Source organism: Hippocampus guttulatus, chromosome 10 (genome assembly GCF_054856545.1).
Source record: "Hippocampus guttulatus isolate MCC_2025c chromosome 10, RoL_Hgut_1.0, whole genome shotgun sequence".
NCBI classification, from domain to species: domain Eukaryota; kingdom Metazoa; phylum Chordata; class Actinopteri; order Syngnathiformes; family Syngnathidae; genus Hippocampus; species Hippocampus guttulatus.
In genome coordinates this window covers 15,829,979-15,848,351 of record NC_141270.1, presented here as the reverse complement: position 1 = coordinate 15,848,351, position 18,373 = coordinate 15,829,979, and the positions used below count along the sequence as shown (strand labels likewise).

General features: G+C 39.6%; 1 protein-coding gene across 1 annotated transcript in view; it reads left to right on the top strand.

Moving 5' to 3' along the window:
- adgra1b (adhesion G protein-coupled receptor A1b) overlaps nucleotides 1-18,373 on the top strand; it is a 152,917-nt gene that overhangs the window by 71,083 nt on the left and 63,461 nt on the right. The gene's annotated exons all lie outside the window — the stretch shown is intronic.

Sequence of the window (18,373 nt, the reverse complement as noted above, 5' to 3'; positions counted from 1 at the left end):
AGCACATTCATTAGGTGGGTTGATGAACATGTGCAAGGACAAGCAATAATTTCATAATGGCAACTAATATGCAATATAAAACAGTGTTCTGGCTTCTGGAGTGCTAACAATCTTGTACCAAAAGGTCACTGGAGGGCATAATTTCTCATTTAGTAATCATATCCTAAATTAAACAAAATGTGTCATCGTGATTCAAACTCTGTAATTTGTTAGCTTTCCCCTATGTGCTGTGTGCCTTTGAAAATTGTCCTGACAAGATGACACATGTTTCAGTTTTGACATGACATGACAGATCAGCTTGCGATGAGGTTGGGGGACAGGTGACACAGCAGTTCATGGGAACTGTTAGATTGGTGTTAGTGAATATTCGTTGTGTACAGCCTTGTATGCCTGTCACTTTAAATCTGCTCTATCCTCATGACACCACATTTGTCGCCATCCCATGCGGCAAGTATCTCCTCAGCAGGCAATATCTTTTCCAGCAGAGACTGACTAAAACATTGACAGTAGCTCATGTGGTTGTTGCAGTCTACACCATTTCAAAAGTTCTGCAGAACAGCATGTTATTGTTAATTAGATCAAATTGAGTGGGAGAGTAGTTGGCGTTAGTGTGCTGGTCTGCAAAGACGGAGTCGGCGGACATGTTTGTGCTACGAGGCTTATTCCATTTTTCTAATCTTCTCCAGTGAGACGGTCATGTCTTTGTGCTCTGGCAGCATCTTAAGTACTTTGCTACATCTTATCTCAGGGCTATTGGTGCAACAGTGTGCACATGTCCGCGCAGGCTTATAATTCTCACTTGGCCAGGACAATGCAACACTAAATAATTATTCCCACCATGCCATCTTTAATGTTTCCAGATGTACTTTAATATAGGAGGCTGAAAATCTCCAAGAGGAGACGAGGCATAAGGAGGCATGGCGGTGCGACTTAAATGGTCCCGTTTTAAATGATGATAGAGTAGTGTCAAATTTAATTGTAAGCCAGTCAGAGGCAGAGTTGGGCAGGTGCTATTCACTTACAAATAAAATCAAGCATAGTCGCAAACAAGAGTCAACACAAGTAGTGCTGTGTGAGGAGGAGTGAAGAAACGTGAGTGCGGAAAAGCGCAGTTATATCTAAAGGCAAAGCAGCCTTCTTTAACTCCAAGGCGCCTTTTCTTTTCTGCAAAAAAAACAAAACAAAACAAAACATCTGGATTTTTTTTTTCTTTTATGGACAAAAGTGGTGTCAAGAGAATCCAATCTCAAACATCTTTCACCAACACGTTCCTCCAAAACGAGCTGCCGTTAACGCTGATGAAGACAAAGACACTGCGATACGACGGAAACAAATAGAACTCAACCTACAGTATATCCACCAGTTGTTTAAACTCCAATAAATATCAAGTTACCATATTTTAGGGGGCTATAAGTCGCTCCTGAGTATAAGTCGCGTTTTGGGGGAAAATTTATGTGATAAAATCCAACCCCAAGAACAGACATGTCATCTTGAAAGGCAATTTAAAATAAAATAAAATAGAAAACAACATGCTGAATAAGTGTACAATATGCTAACATTACATGACGCATAAACGACGAACTAATAACGTGCCTGATATGTTCAAGTAACATATTAAGAGTTATTTAGATAACTATAGCATGAAGAACATGCTAACAAGTTCACCAAGCCATCAATGTCACTCCAAATCACTAAATCCAATGGAATCTTCATCCTTAGCGTCACTTTAAAGCAACTCCACCAACTCCGGAGGTAGAAAGATGCAGCGCTTCCTCTTCTACGTCGCTTACATCAGACTCATCGTGGTTTTATCAACACAGGTCTAGAGCGGCCTCTTGCCGTGTAATGTGAAAATAACATGTGAAATTATATAATAATGTGTTAATAATTGCACCCATAAATCGCTCCAGAGTATAAGTCGCAACCCCAGCCAAACTACTATGTGACTTATAGTCCGGAAAATACGGTAAATAAAGCGCCAGTCTATGCTCTCCTACTCTATGTAACTGGCCCATGAAAACTGCAAAAAAATCTGAGTTCTAATCACTTTCCTGGACACTAATTAGATTGATAAAAATACCGTTTGAAATTCATTTGCTTTTTGGGAAGAATGTAAAATAGTAACTTTCATTACATAAAAAAAAAAGTACTTTGCTCAACACTGGGGAGACGTGCAAATTACTATTGTCCCGTATACCTGCTATTATGTCAAATTGGTTTTTTTTTTCTGATAAAACTCATTGGTATTACACATACATAAGTTTTTCTCTCGGTTAGCAGAAGAAAACCAACCAGCCAACTCAAGTTCAGATGGATGATATGAATAGTAATAATATGTTAATATTTCATGTTTATTTTAATAGAAATAACATAATGGGAAAAGGGAACCTGATATCAAATTTAATCAATTAAATAAAATTAAAATTAAATTACATTTTTTGCAAAAGAAAAATGAAACATGCAGGTTGAATGTTTCCAGACATACAGGGATGCACGGTGCCTTCCTTGAAGCTCATTAGCCATTTCTCCATTGCTTAAGATACATTTATTGCAGGGCTTGAGAAATTTTCACTTGAATAAACACATCTTCACCTCGGTTGACAATGCCCTGGGCAAAGTTGCGGCCATTTCACTTCATTGAGCTCCCTTGGCACTGATAGCCAGGTAATTGCATTTTGACCAAATTGCATACCAAGTTATTCCTGAGGTGGAACAAAGGCATGTGTCTTTACGGTTCTTGCAGAAAAAAAAAAAAAAGCCAATGGCGCATATGAGTGGTTTTGCCCTTTGCATAATAATTCCCATCATATCACTGGTATGCAATGCAGCCATATGAATGCCATATGACTCCGAGCATTAATGCATTAGTTGCAAGAAGGCAAAAGCAAATTATAACCATCGGTTAAAATATAAAACTGTCTGCGCTTACACATCAGGGAAAGTTTTCAGCAATTATTGAAGCATCTCATAGGGCCAATATACAAATGCAATCTTTGTCTCACTGTCACACACAAACACTTTGCTGTTTTAATGATTACCAAAGCCAACTTTTGGAATTGGGGAACAAACCAATCTGAAGGTTATACAGCCCTGTCAAAACATCCATCCCTCTTTTCTACCTGGTACCTGTATAGTGGGTTTAGGCCCATCGGTCAACCGCAAAAATCAGACAGACAACCATTTACATTTAAGGACTAATTAGAGCAGGGGTTTACTAACTTTTTTGAAATGGAGCGCTATTTGTTGGCTACCGCTTGTTACGAAGAGATGCCAGTTTGAAACTCACCACTGAAATAACAAATTTGCTCAAATTACCTTTAATCATGTTGATTTAGGCGATCATAACTAATTCCATTCAAATATGTGAAGGCATTGCTCATGGTGTAATACGCAATAATTATGACTAAATAAATATCAATATGCAACACTTCTATAAATCTCTGTGAGTGCTCACATTTTCAAATGATCACTTCTAAAACATTCCTTGGAAATCACACTGACTCATCATCAGTGAGCTTTTTTTAAAAAAAAAACATTTAATAGGCCAATGGGCTACTCATCTGGTCCTTATGGGGTACCTGGTGCTCGTGGGGGGCACCACATTGATGACCCCTTATTTCGAGTCGTCATTAGCCTACCATTCATGTTATCTAATGTGTGAGGAAACATGAAAACCCCTGCAAGCAATGGGAGAACATGCAAACCCCACACAGAAAGGTCAAAGCCATGATTGGAATGCCGAGATTTTGACTGTGGGGGAAATGTGCTCTTGAAATTTTTAAAATGATTTAGAATAATTTCATAGTGTGGCTAGCTGATCAGAAACACATAACTTGGTATGAGCAGTAAAATAAATCAGATTTTCCTCACATACCTGCTACGTTTTTCTGAACTGAAACCATATAGCAGACGAGCATGTATCTGAATGCAAGGTAAAGCAGAATTCAACTTGCATGCTATTTTACATTTCATGTTCTGTATAAGCGTACAAATATTGTTACGTAAATGTTTCTGCAATCTCAGCTGACTAACAAAATCACAATTGTTTTTCAAAACATCCAGCATTTCATCTATTTACTTTTTTTAAAATTAATATAATGTGATTCTTCCTGGTTGTTACTAGGTAAGTTTGAAGGTTAAGCAAATATTCATTGTCATTTTTTTAAAGGGGCATGACACTAATTTATGGGCACTGGACGTAAAGTGGAAAAAAAAATGCCCCCCCCCCCACCTCCCCATACCGGTGTTCGTATAAAATGGCATAGCACTGGCAGTACAGAAAATGTGAGAAGAGTGTTTTCTCCACTCGAAAGGCTTCTTGAGCTAAGGGTGTGATCCCTGCATGAGATGCATTTACTTGTATCAGGGGCGCATAAATAAATGCGCTCCATTCATACAAAATAGCCACACTCCTTTGACACTTCAATCAGCCTCAACACGCAATTGAACAACAACATGCTGTGAATGCCGCATTGCAGAACTTTGACTCTGAGCAATGTGTTTGTTTTTCCAGCATTTTGAAGTTTCAGTTTCTGTTTATCAGTGAAGAAAGTGCAATGACTGCGAACTGAATATGCTCATATATGACAGATTTTGAGGGTTATTGGTAATCTCTACAAAAATTAACTCTCCCATTTATTGTATCTTCATGGGTGGAAAAAAGGGCATTTTCACATAGTTCTGTAAGACTAGGTGAGCGTTCATAAATCGTACAACTATCATTGGGATCCCATTGGCCCAGTGGTCTCATCTACATTCCTCCTTCTCATTTTGTTACGTGCCATTTTGTCTGGCTGATATAAATAAATGCTGCCTTGTTGTAGCTCGTCTCCACGGTGTCGAAGTATTCAGACTTGATTCTCGCGCCATTCTGCAGTGATATCAATGGTTCCTCTGGGTGTGTGTCACATTTTCAAAACATTCTTGATGTAGGTGGACAGTGGTAACACAAATACAGTCAGCAATGTTACCGCTTGAGTAAAACTGCTGCAGTGCATAAAGGAGAGAAACAGCAACTGAGGAATTGATCTCATGATGCTGATATTGATCTCGACCAATGTTGGAATGGACATTAGTGATATTTTGGTCGATTCACCCACCACTATTACATAGAGTTGTTGATTTTCACGCATCTGTAATGAGGTCACACAAAACGGCGGACATGTTCAGTCGCGCACAGGTACTGGGTAGGTCAAAAACGTTGAGGTATTGGAACAATTATGTCGGTGTCCAAATATATCTGGACCGTGTTATTATACCATATTTTCTGCGCTATAAGGCACTTTGGAGTATAAGGTGCACCTTCAATGAATGGCATATTTTAAAACTGTTTTCATATAAAGGGTGCACCGCATGATAAGACACAGAATAGAAAATGCAACAATGGCTGAGGTTACGTTATGCATCCACGAGCTGGAGCTACGCTAAAGGGAATACAATACAGTTTTATTGATATAGGGCTTACACAACTGCTGTAACAAAGCACTACACAGAACAAAGTACCAACTCCAAAAAATCTGATTATTGATCCATATGTAAGGCGAATCGGATTATAAGGCGCACTGTCGGCTTTTGAGAAGATGTAATGCTTTTAGGTGCACCTTATAGTGCGGAAAATATTGTACTTTATAATTTGCCGCATCAGGGAAATCTGAGCAAAAATGTTGCCAATGCAAATATAATGGCTTTTAGTTTTATTTGAAACACCAGAAAACCATTCGTTTGATTGCTGTTTGCCCTCTACCTAACGTTCAGTTGCCATCCCACGAGAACTAATTTCACTTTTGTGAGGAACTGATTAAGAACTAACCAATTATCCGTAAATCACACAAGTTACTGGCGATTGAGTCTATTTTCCAAGTCAGTTGGCACCATTTTTGAACCGCTTTGCAGATTGTATGGCTCACGTAAGGTCACAGTTTGGAACAATATTTACAACTTAACACTTCTCCCTTCCTCGCCATTGACGCCAGGTAATTAGTGGAAGCCTGTAGGCTAAACGAGTCGTGCATCCTCACCACTTTCTCCTAAGGCAGCCTTTCTCTGCTCCACAGAGCTTCACTGCCTTTTAATTGCACCATGTGGGTGTTTTTATGTACTTATTTTTCCACTTGAGGGGTGGTGGAACGAGCTGTATTTTTGCATTATGTTGCGAGGGTTCAGATGTGTGTATGCATCAGCTGGCCTCCAGGTTAAGTCTCTATCTGGGGACACTGTTGCAGCAGAATTGAAGCCAGCAGCCACAGCACAGTAAAGGGAAACACGGGCATTTGAAACAACCAAATATGACCCAGTTTATCTCGATTCAGTAAACATGCCGGTTTATGAATATGAATGTTTAATGTGGTGATAATTTCCCTCTAATTGGAATATGTTAGGACCCAATGTGTGCAGTTATCTCAGAAGAAAGGCAGGATTAGTCACTTGTACGTTTACACATTGACCAGGAAGTTTGTGTGGTAGGATCACTGATGATGAAGTTGTGTGCCCTGCATTTGACAAGCTCGATACAATAAGTTAATTCGATGCATGTCAAGTGTCCGATTAAAACGGCACAGGGCGTTAAGATTGTGCAGCCATTAAAGAGTGTATTAGTCGGTACATTTTAATGAAAAGGGGATTGGCCGCAAATATTTTCGTGACTTTTGTGTATTCATGCCTGTAAATTGCAGTACAGTAATCCCTCGTTTATCGCGGTTAATGGGGACCAAAACCACCCGTGATAAACGAAAATCTGCGAAGTCGTGACCAATAAACACATTTAATTATTATTTTTTTAAGTCCGCAAACGGTCCGCGAGAAGCTGCAAAACAACAGCGAGTCACATAGAGCAACATATACAGTACTGTACTCCATGTATATGATTTAAAAAAAAAATGAATATGCTTGAAAAAATCCGCGATGCACTGAAGCCGCGATAAACGAACCGCGAAATAGAGAGGGATCACTGTACATTAATTCAGGGTGTTTCATACATTACATAACTTAATATTCAGTCACATCAGCCTTAATACTGATGGTCCCATTACCGTAAGTCATATCATGTTCGGGACAAAGACTTAACTGTTGCTCTGTTTCTAGTGAATAGTGCATCCACAGCTCTGCAAAAGATATTCTTGGCTTGAGGAGACACAGATAAAGAACAAAAATTTAAAAAAACAAAGATAAGTGGCGATACTTGACAAATGAAGGGCCTGAGGCACACAGGTGGATATATTCAGCAGCTAGAGCTAAAAATGGTTGCCTGGTTTACGAAGATCCCAAATAGAAGGTGCTGAATTGCAGCCTTATTTAAAAGAGGGTTGTTTCGGTTGCTGTGGAACATTTGGGAGAGCACCACAAGTTTCAAATGAAACTCTAAGGGTTAAAGACACAAAATCGGACATCATATTTTATCTCAGGTTTGACAAATCAATTTGTGCATAATAAATTAATCTACTTACATATACAGTACTTCTCCCAGGACTCTCCAGACGAGCAATGCGGCAACTTAAGACACTGACCAGACACATTCCTGAGTGTGCCTGGTTAAAATATTAGCTGTTTACATGGGCTATTAATTTTGCACGTGGCAAGCCTTTAGTAAAACACCTCTTAAAGGTCAAGAGTAAGGTTAGACTTGGCCAACCATCTTTTGAGTAATATTTAAGGCTAAAACTATTTCAAGCATACTTTCGTCACCACCCAGGTTCATAGTTGGACCCATAGCAACGCACTTGACTACAAAAATGCTTTTGCTCGGCAATCTCCGGCCTGTGACGTCATTTACAGAATGCCGACTCGCCAGTCAGCCATTGTACTGGATTGTTGATTGCCCCGTTACCTCCTCTTTGCCTCGGCACTGTGGTGATGCACTGTTCACATTTCAGTCAAACAGCTGCTTGAGTGGCCAAAAGAAAAGAATAGGGCACGTAAATGGACCGTAAAATTGGAATAATGCTTTTTGGTTCTCGCTAAATTAATTTATTTCAAGCCGCTGTCGATGAGCATTCTTTCTTACAAGCACTTAGAAGACTTCTGTTTTCTCAACCGGATTTGCCAAAAAAGGTAGGCGTGATAATCAATGAAAAACTCGAACTGTTGTATTATGAAAACATTTGATTCAAAGTACTTTACGTGTACATGGTTGTAATCCCTTACGAAAACATTCAAACTATATGAGTGCATGGATGGAATCCTCTTCATGGTTTGCAACTAACAATGCTGCCGATATAATGTGTGGAGCAGCCGACAACGCAACAGAAGCTTAGCAATGACAATGTAGGACACCAAGCCACTATAACGTGTACTCTCGGTGCTAGCGAAAATGCTTGGACCAAGTAGGTAATCCCATCGTGTGGAAAACAGCACGTCAACAGCCTGGAATTGCAAACAATAACGCTTGGCTAAGTTTGCAATGTCACTTTCCGAATCGATTTTTGACCGTACATTTTCCATCATGAGCCACCTTAATGTTTTCGTGATGTGACATCACACTTTCGGGTTTGTTGCACGTCGGGACCTCACTTCGGGAAAACAAAGTAATCACTTTGTCAAATTTTCGAAACAGAAATTATCTTTTCATGCTGTATATAATATGTTTTATTTAATTACTTGCGACCTAAAAATATTTAGTTTTGTATTTTCGAAAATAACTTCACTATTCACCTTTAAATTGAGAACAAGATGTGTCGAGGAATGAGGAAGACACAGTTCCATCAATGACTCAGGGCCAGCAGGCTCAAGGGACGGCTGTCTGATAACATGAGTGAGTGACACAGATAAATTTCCCTTTGTGGAGAAGCAGGGAAGTTTTGCCCGTCTGTTTCCTGTATAGACTATGCGCAGGATAAGTTGTCTAGCGCTGAACCATTTGTCCCAGTCTCATCATTTGCTACTGTATATCCACATTTTTTTCCTCACTCAATTTGCTGTCGTCGTTATTGTACAAATTGTTTTTGTCAAATCAAGATAATCCGTTTTGTAATTTTAGGCATAAATCTCGCTTTGTCTTTTTATTTTAAAATTGATATTGTAAATGTTTTTCCAGGACAACTATAGCAATCAGGTGTATTACTCAGATCTTCCAATAATTTATTTCGGCAACCGTTGAACTTGGCTCTTTGTTCATGCATTTGTATTCATGTAATGTAATGAATTTGGTCACATTTGATGACATATGGCATACTGCTGACATATCCTCCTCTCCACTAGCCAGTGGCGGTTCTGGAGGGGGGGCAACGGGGGCCAGTGCCCCTGTAGCACCGATTCTGGCCCCCCCTGTGGCCCCCCCTCCGAGCGCAGATTACGCAGTCGTGCCGAGTCGCCGACGCGAAAGTTGGAACCAAAGTGCGTGATTTAACATTCTAGTCGGACCCTTTAGTGCGCTGCGCCATTTAAAAATGAGCGGGAAAATGAGAAGCAGTCCGCAGAGAAGGAAATTACCACGACACGAGTGCTATTTGCGTGTGTGTGCGTGTGTGCGCGCGCGTGTGAGTGTGTGTGTGTGCGCGCGTGTTTGTGTGTGCGCGTGTGTGTGTGCGCGCGTGTGTGTGCGCGTGCGTGTTTGTGTGTGCGTGTGTGTGTGCGTGTGTAACTTTTTTAGTCTCCCTTTTTATTTTAATTTTTATTTAACAGGATCAATATATAAGACATTGCCTTTTAAAATTTGGATAATTATATGCATGTAAAACATCTAGCTTCAGTGTATTTGCAATTTTTGTCCCCGGCAGGCTGGTACCATATCATCCCCTGGCTTGAATATTCTCAACAGACGTATTGTTACGCTTGCAGACATTTTAGCCCTCCTAATACTGTTTTTTTCTCATCACTGTAATGTTATGACTACAATTTCAAAGTCTGAAGAAATAAAAAGTCAAATAAGATTTCGAATATGACTTTTTAGCCCTGGGTTGAATGTGCCCCCCCATCAAAACCCCTGGCCCCAGCCCGGCCCCCTCAGTGAAATTGATCCAGAACCGCCCCTGCCACTAGCAGATCACATTCATCATTGAGCTGCAATGGGATCACTAATAATAAACCACACCGTCACGTACTACATGAATACACTCAGCATTTCCCACATTTTAAATTTAAAAAAGGTCTTATGACATCTGTAAAACGCATATCTTTTGTATTCATAGAATGTACAGTAAACACAGAATATCACAATAGTAAAGAATAAATCATAAGACGTGATGAAAATGCTGACCCTCACCGTTTCTTGAAATGTTCTGCTTTTTTCTCATGCAATTCTTCTCTTGCCATGAGACTAAAAAGCAGAAAACGACGCCAACTGGCCCGGGCTCTGTAATCCTCCTTGTCCTGCTTCAACTTCACCTTTGCGTCAGGTCTACAAATCTTTGCCAGATTGGCTTTCATTTCGAGCCTACTTTCTTTCCCTCCATTCTCCTTTGTGTCATCCTGCCAGGGCCTCCAACGGAAAAAGGAGATACCACAGCAGGGAGTCCTTGAAATTCATCTGCTCCCCCGTGTGTGTGTATTGCAAGCTGGTTTCACGTGCTCATCCTCTGATAAATTTTCATGTGTGGTAAAAACAAATATATTAAAAGGAAGTTTCCTTTTATCATTGACTTTAAAAATTCATCACCTCGCGTAGAAAAGCATTGTACATCGATTAGGCTTTACGCGAGCAGGACTTTTGGGGTCGTTCAACAATCAGAAGCTTGAAAAGAAAATCCTCAATTACCCATTCCATGTTTGTTAAGACAACACACCTGCCTGCTGGTTGCATCTGTCAGTGCCTGAATGTGCATCGCCGGATGTTCGCGTAGCTTACGGCAAGTGGTTCAAACTATTTTGAATCAAAGAGATGTTAAAATTAAATAACACAAACTGAAGCTAGTTCTTTTTTGACGTAAAAACAATGTTTTGGGACTTTTTACCAGTCACCCCCACCCCCACCTCTAAAAAATGAATATACAGTATAAAGAAATAAAAATAAACGAGCCTTATTACTTTGTGATTGAATCGTGGAGAGAATCTCAGAGGATTTCCACGACATAATCAGAAGCTTGCACTAGTTTAAAAAAAAAAAAAAAAAAACTACGTATGTGGGGAAATATTTAAAAAGAAGATTTTTATTCAACAACCGTATTGTTTGATATAGCTTTAAAGCTGTTTATAAATTTGGTTCAAAACAGCATACCGATCATTTCTAACATAAATTGTTCGAATGTTCATCCTTGAGCAGGGTAATGCTTTGTCCATTTTCCTCCCCTCTCCCATCCATCTCCATCCCAGTGAAAAGGAGTGCAGGAGTGATTTCCTTCCATTTCTATTCTGCTTTCTGTGTATGTTGCATATGCTGTGGAGTTTCTGGTCATCCCTCGATTAGAATTCATGCTTAAGAGACGGGGAGATATTTTTCCAACTGCTTTAGAGTTTTCCCCTGGCAGAATATGCTGTAAAGTCAGCTTTTTAAAACTGTAATTACAGCAACACATCAATGTCTCTCAGTCGTGAAAGCTCTCCATCCTCTCTCTTTGTCTTGATTTGTATGTTGTAATTAACAGTCATTCTGATGTGGAAATTGCCCCTTTTGTCCGTTAACGTATCTCTCAATATATTGTACAAAGCCCGAGGTGTTAGGGATTTTATGAAATCATACAAACTGTTTCTCACAAGCTATTATGTACAGTATATACCGGTACTTTGGTGTGTCTCGTAGATCCGTCACTGCGCATGACTAACATTTAAGCTAGGTTCCAAGAACAATACCTGAACTCCAATAGAAGATTTCACCTCACTTCAATGATAACAGGAGCATACACGGAAAAAAAAAACAAAAAACTAATGAGAGTTTTTATTCTATTTCTGAAAGTGCCCAAGAAGATATTGTTGGATACTTTATTTACGCACTTTTTTTTTTTGGAGATGAAAACTTTGTGAAATGTGCACATCAGCATGTCATTACATAATTAGCAAGAAACCTCATCTGTTTATCCTACTTTGTTTTTTGTGAGATAGAAGCCACCCATCTGACTGTTGGCAAGAGGTGGGTTGGTCAGTTGCAAAGCACATTCAAATAATCATTCACACGGATGGACAATTCATTCTTCAATGAACTTTTCATGTGTTTGAAAGCTGGATGACATCGTCGCGCTGTACAAAACAGAACTAAAGTATGTCTGCCACCAAAACAATCCGCAGATATACCTAACTCATGCGCAAGATGCAGCTCCCCTTAATTTGAGCAGTTCTTGTACCTATTTTTATCCACGATAATTTAAAAAATATGAACTACATCCTTTGTAAAACCTCTACCACTATACTTAATGGCTTTATAACAATTTAATGAGCATTCCCTCTAATTTACAGTTCATCCACATGATAGTCTCACGATTGTTTCAAGGTCGATTTCATCCTATTTCTCTCTCACTCCAAGGACATTTGTTAAACAATTATTGCATTCTCAATCCAAATGTTACATCTGATGTTATGATGACAGAAATGTGAGCTCCATCGTCCCCAACGATAACAGCTTCTGCAGCCTTTATTGAATAGGCGCTTTCAGCGGTATCGCTTTTAGATTCAGACTGGACATCAACACTGCTGCGTTACACGGATTATTAGCTGTGTTTCTATTTCCTCATATGTAGATGTTTTCCATTAAATTCTTTGGAAACACTATTTCGGACTGGGCCATTTCAGGGCATATCGCCGTATATGACTAGCTACAAAGAAAATCCTGCAATATTTATTGGTATTTAGAATACAATAAAACCAGGTTGGATGCATATAGCTATAGTTTGCACCACTGTTTTTTTTTTTTACTATCTTGTATGTGAAACTTCTCCGCATTGTGCTCTTATACAGTTGTGTACAGAATACTAAGAATGTGTGATTAATTAAACCTCAAAATTATAGTATTTTGTTCAACGTATTTGGAACGCTGCACCTTATATTTACTTTTATTTTTTGCAAAAGTGGAATGATATGCATGACACACATACTACCTCAATAATATTACCGGTAACCTTTGAGTGAATTTATTTTTGCAAAAATATTTCCAAAATGAGGTCTTGCACTTAATGTTGATGTCTTGTTCAACAGTTTTGTGCTGTCCTTGAATGGTGATTTTTAGCAAGAGAGGCATTTGCACTGGAAAAAAAATGACAGTATGCGGTTATTTTGGTGTTTGTGCCACACCCTTTGTTGTTGGGTTAGAATGGTGGATATTTTATACATACAAAAAATAAAGACCAAAAATTAAATATATTAAGAGCCAGTATTATTCATGAATACATGTATTTTGTCAGTATTTAATTTAAAAGAGCATTGTTGTCATGCATCTGGTTCGGAAGTGTGTGGTCTTATGTGCCCCCCCCCCCCCCCTGTAGCACTGATGAAAAAAATGTGCCCCTCTCCAGTATTTAACTTGCCCCTCCCTGATATTGATGTGTGGCATCTGACAAGATAAGTTGATGTCTCGTGTGACATCGCGCATAATGCTTATTTGACTTCCATGTTTGTATGACTTTTTCGACACTATAATCACTCCCCATCACCACCACAAGTCCCCACGCCCATTAATCTTTACAACACTACTAATACATCCATTTAAGGGACACCACGCTCACCATGCTTTCCAAAATGAAAGGAAATCCTGACGGTTATAATGATTATTCATGCTGTCTACCTGCTGTTTCTATTCAACCCTCTCTCACATGCATTAAGGTGTGTAACATTTTCCATAGCTGTGTAATCCAGTGTGTCACAGCTCTCTGTTCTCCTGAAGAGTATAAGCAACTCCCAGCCTGTCTAATCCATACTGGAGCTCTTGACACTCTCTATGCATGGCGCCCAACTAGAATCCTAAGACGAGGGATCAACTGTTGGTATTGCCAGCAGCTCTGCTCATCTTGTTAGTGGACTCGCTTTGCTTTCACTCTGCCGCCAGCTTCTTCTACTTCTACCTCCTTTATGATGACATAAGACTTCTGGCTATTGTAATGTCATTTCGGACAGTTACGCGTGTTTTGAGCATCATATTTTGTTGTTCAGTAATGGAATTTACTTTGCTTTTCAAACTTGATTTTTGAACCTCTTAGCGTAGCCATGCACACAAGTGACTGAACCCCCCCCGGTCCTCCAGATGCTGCGTCATCAATAGGAGGGAGAAAAGCACTGGACAAGTGATGGCCCATTTACCATCACTCAGTGCACATAAACCAGGACTTTCACAGAGAAGAGCGAACAAGTGGAGAGAGTGCATTCTCAGTGACCCGATTAATTTGTGCTTGTAAACGTGATCGATGTGCCATGAATTAGGGTACTGAGAAAAGATTCGGTCACTAGGGGTGTCGAAACAGTGATGAAATACATTCATTTTTTTCAACACAAATTTTCATGTACAGTAATTAGTTTCCACTAAGTCTGAATGGTGGCCTGAGGCGGAAAGAATGATCAGTCAGCAAGTTCAAGGATGGGTTAAGGTCATGGAGCTTTAAAAGTCGAGTCTGTGAAACAAAGTACTTATGACTACATTTCTCTTTTTTTTATTTTTCTAGCAGTTTAATCCGTGCAGTACAGTGGATTAAAACGCCTATACACCCACTCACCTCTTTTCAAAGGCCAGAGTTTTGAACACCAAAATCATCAAAAACAAATGTTAACCATTCACATGGCTGAAAATTAAACAACTTTTAAGTAAAGTGATTTGCAGGATGCTTCCCCACTGACTTTTTTGGGCATGATTATGCAGGGTGACAGATGAATAACAGTTCGCCCGACGCTTCTGAAAAACTGTTTCAATTGTGATTTGGTTTCTGTCCTGCTACCACGCTGTTTCGGCTGCATGTTCCTGGCTCTGCTTCAGTGGCAGCAGGCGAACATTAGAGTTCTTTGCTCCCGGCAGTCTCCCATTGGTCCAAGAATCTGTCCATCTTCTGGAAAGCTCAAGGCCACCAAGCAACACCATCAGGCTTTTGTAATTGATTGGTGCGTTGCTTTCAGGTGATGTCATTAGACGGACGAAATAAATAATAATAATAATAATAATAGATTTTATTTATAAGCGCCTTTCAAGACACCCAAGGACACTTTACAATAACAAAAAACACAAAACAATACGGGTTGAGCAGCGGCAGCCAAAACGCGCCAGCGTTCACTCAACCCGAAAGTCAGAAAGAAACAAGGGAGGGAGAGGGGGAGAAAAAAAAACCCACGCTCGGACTACCCTCATTTGAGGATAATTTGAGTGAGGCAAAAAACTCCTGCACAAGCATATGACAGTTACAACAGGTCACAAGACATAAACAATGAAGACGGTGAAACAAGGGAATGTATGAGGGAGGGGGTGATGGTGGGGGACTAGCTTCCGTGCGTACTTTCATCAGGGGAAGGTCAAGATAGCAGATGTTGTTTTGGTAGCAGGCTGCCCAAGAGACTGATGTCACAAAATTAGCCAAAAATTGCAAAATGCCATTATGCAATTGTGAGGGAACTTTTTCGAGAGGTAATGGAAAGTAGGCTAGTCTTGGTATGCATTGTTCAAAAGTTCCAACCAGGATGGGGAGGGCCCCAAAAAATGTGTCTGCCCTTGCTTTAGTTCTTGCAATATTCAAGCCATCAAGAGTGTGTAAATGGGTACACATATAATCTCGGCCGCTCGAAATCTCCATTGTGGTCAGATGGTCTTGTGCTTGTTTTCCTTGCTTTCCTGGGTGACCCATTGGATGACGGGTTAGAACACCAGCACCAACAAACTCGCGACTTGAGTGAGAATAAGTGTAAGAATGGCTGGATGGATGGACTGTAGCTGCTGTCTCTACCTGGACAAATTTGGAGTATATGTTGACTGATGTCAGTTTTAAAAATATATATATATTTTTAATATACTGTACATTCCTGTCTAAATTTTTGCTTATATTAATGCTGAATCGTAATGTCTTTTTTGTTTGTTTGTTTGTTTGTTTTTTAATTCTGGGCTGAATAATATCCAATGTTCTGCACATGCGGCTTTGCCCATTTTTGCTGTGTTTAAAATTACATGACTATCTGACACCCGTATCTCGTATTCCCTCATTCCCCAGGACATAAACTGTCATGAGCCATTATGGCGAGGCTGCAATAGGGATAAAACAGGTCCTGACAGAACTAAAGATCAGTTGTAGCTATCAAGGTACAGGGTCATAGATTGCATGTTACAATTGCTCAATGTGTACTTGTCGTCTGAGCTCAGCATGTGGTTGAACAATTTCAAGCAACTCTGTTTTTCCTTACAGTCTGTTGGTCTGTCTCTAATGTTTTACTTTGTCACCATATGACATCACCATGTTTGACTTCCGCCCACCACCTGCGCCTCATCTCCTCTGATGAGATTTGGAAGACCTAAAGTGATGTGTCCGTTTTCCTTGACATTACTAAATCCGATGGCTAATGTTCCCATTGTGCTAATTGCATGGATTGAATTTCGTGTTATTTACCTTTTGTCGACACTCTATTCTTATCAGGACAAACCCTGGAGCGACTTGTTTGTTAGCAGCTAATAGCAGTGAACATTAAATTATGTCTGGCACTGGGGAGTTGATGGTTCACTGATAATTGTGCCTCGCTGCCCACCCATCCGACCACCATCTTCCCTCTTACACCGCAATGCTTCCAATACCAAATCTTCCATGAAGAAAAGTGCACCACAATAAGATAAAATCCGGCTTTTTGTTTTTTGTTTTTTTCGTATAGCCATGCTGTGATCACCCATGAGATAACTACCTGTAGTCAAATAATCCTGGAAAGTTGTTTCAATTGATGTTGTTTTAACTTACTAGGCCGTTGAGTCTTCCCCCACCTTTAGTCCATATGAATATTTATCGGTGAATTAACTTCCAATTTGTACCCACTAGACTGAATCCCGAATGAATTCCATTGAGATGAATGATTGTTTTCTAGAGTGAGTCAATCTCCCTTCCTCTTGTTGTTTGCTGTACCTGTGTGCCCTTGATGAGCAAAGCAGAATTTCCATTTGATTAATGTGAGATTAACTGTGTGCATGTGCAACACAATGTGAATATAAATCACATTGCAAACACCAGGAAATGTTACGCATAAGTCACCGTATTCGATCAGTACCAGGCGCTCGCTGTAACACTTGAATTATACTGTTAAAGAGCTAATTTAAATGTCTATCTAATCTAAAATTACAGTTTTGTGTGTGCAAAAGCATTATCCTTTCCCTGAACTTGTTTTATGCAGGTTCTGTGGAGGCGAAAAGGCAACAAGAATTGGGTTGCCGACGAGTGTGGGCTCTTGATTATGAATTTATTATGTGCAAAGTAAGGTTAGATGGGGTGCATGTAACGGGTAACGCTAAACAAAACAATCCTGTGCCAAACATGGCTGCAAACCTCTCCTTTGAGCACATGAATAATGAAGCAGAAGAAAACAAAACATTCTGTTTGCACTGCGGCAGTAAACAGACAGTTAAATTAACACGAGACAAACATAAGCATTGAAACCACAGTCCAAGTGCCATTTTCTATAACGCTTATTCTCATGTTCTGCTCTTAAAAGTCCAAAAACTCCAGAACTGAAGATGTTGCAGGCAAATAAAAACAAACAACTTTTCAACATACTGTATTTTGCGCACTATAAGGCACACCTAAAAGCATTCCGTTTTCTCAAAAGCCAACAGTGCACCTTATAATCCGATGTCCCTTATTTTGGATCAATATTCAGATTTCTTGGACGTTATAGTTTATGTTTTGTAAAGTGCTTTGTTACAGCTGCAGTAATTGTGAAGCCTCTACATAAATAAAGCTGTATTGTATTGTACTATATTGTATTCCCATCTAGTGGATGCACAGCGCAACTGCAGCCACTATTGTATAGCTTCTATTCTATGCGCCTTATAATGTGGTGTGCCCTATATATGACAACAGTTTTAAAATAGGCCAGTCACTCAAGCTGCACTTTATACTCCGAAGGGCCTTATAGTGCGGAAAAAAACTAATATTTTCTGTCTCTTCATATTTACTTATTTGAAAATCGGACCTTTAAAAGCTTTATTATCGTTACCATGATCAAATATTCATTCTGTTTTCATATATAACTATAGTACCATCCTGTAAATGGTAAGATACATAATATCAAGTCTGAAGGCAATCGAGTAGCCCATTAACCAACTCATTCCTTCACCGACTAACTTCATGAACCCAATGACCTTTACACATTTCCAAAATGTGAATGGTTCTGAGTTTGCGGGTAACACAATCTTCCAAGGTAAACTCCATCCACGTTCGAAGGCAGGTAGTCGTTTGATCAGTCCTCCAAATTTTGAGCCTAGCTACATCACTGATATTCATATTTAATTCAGTTCCACACTTATCTTGAATTTGTGGTGTAGTCACTCTTTTAACCTGGATTACGAGTTTAT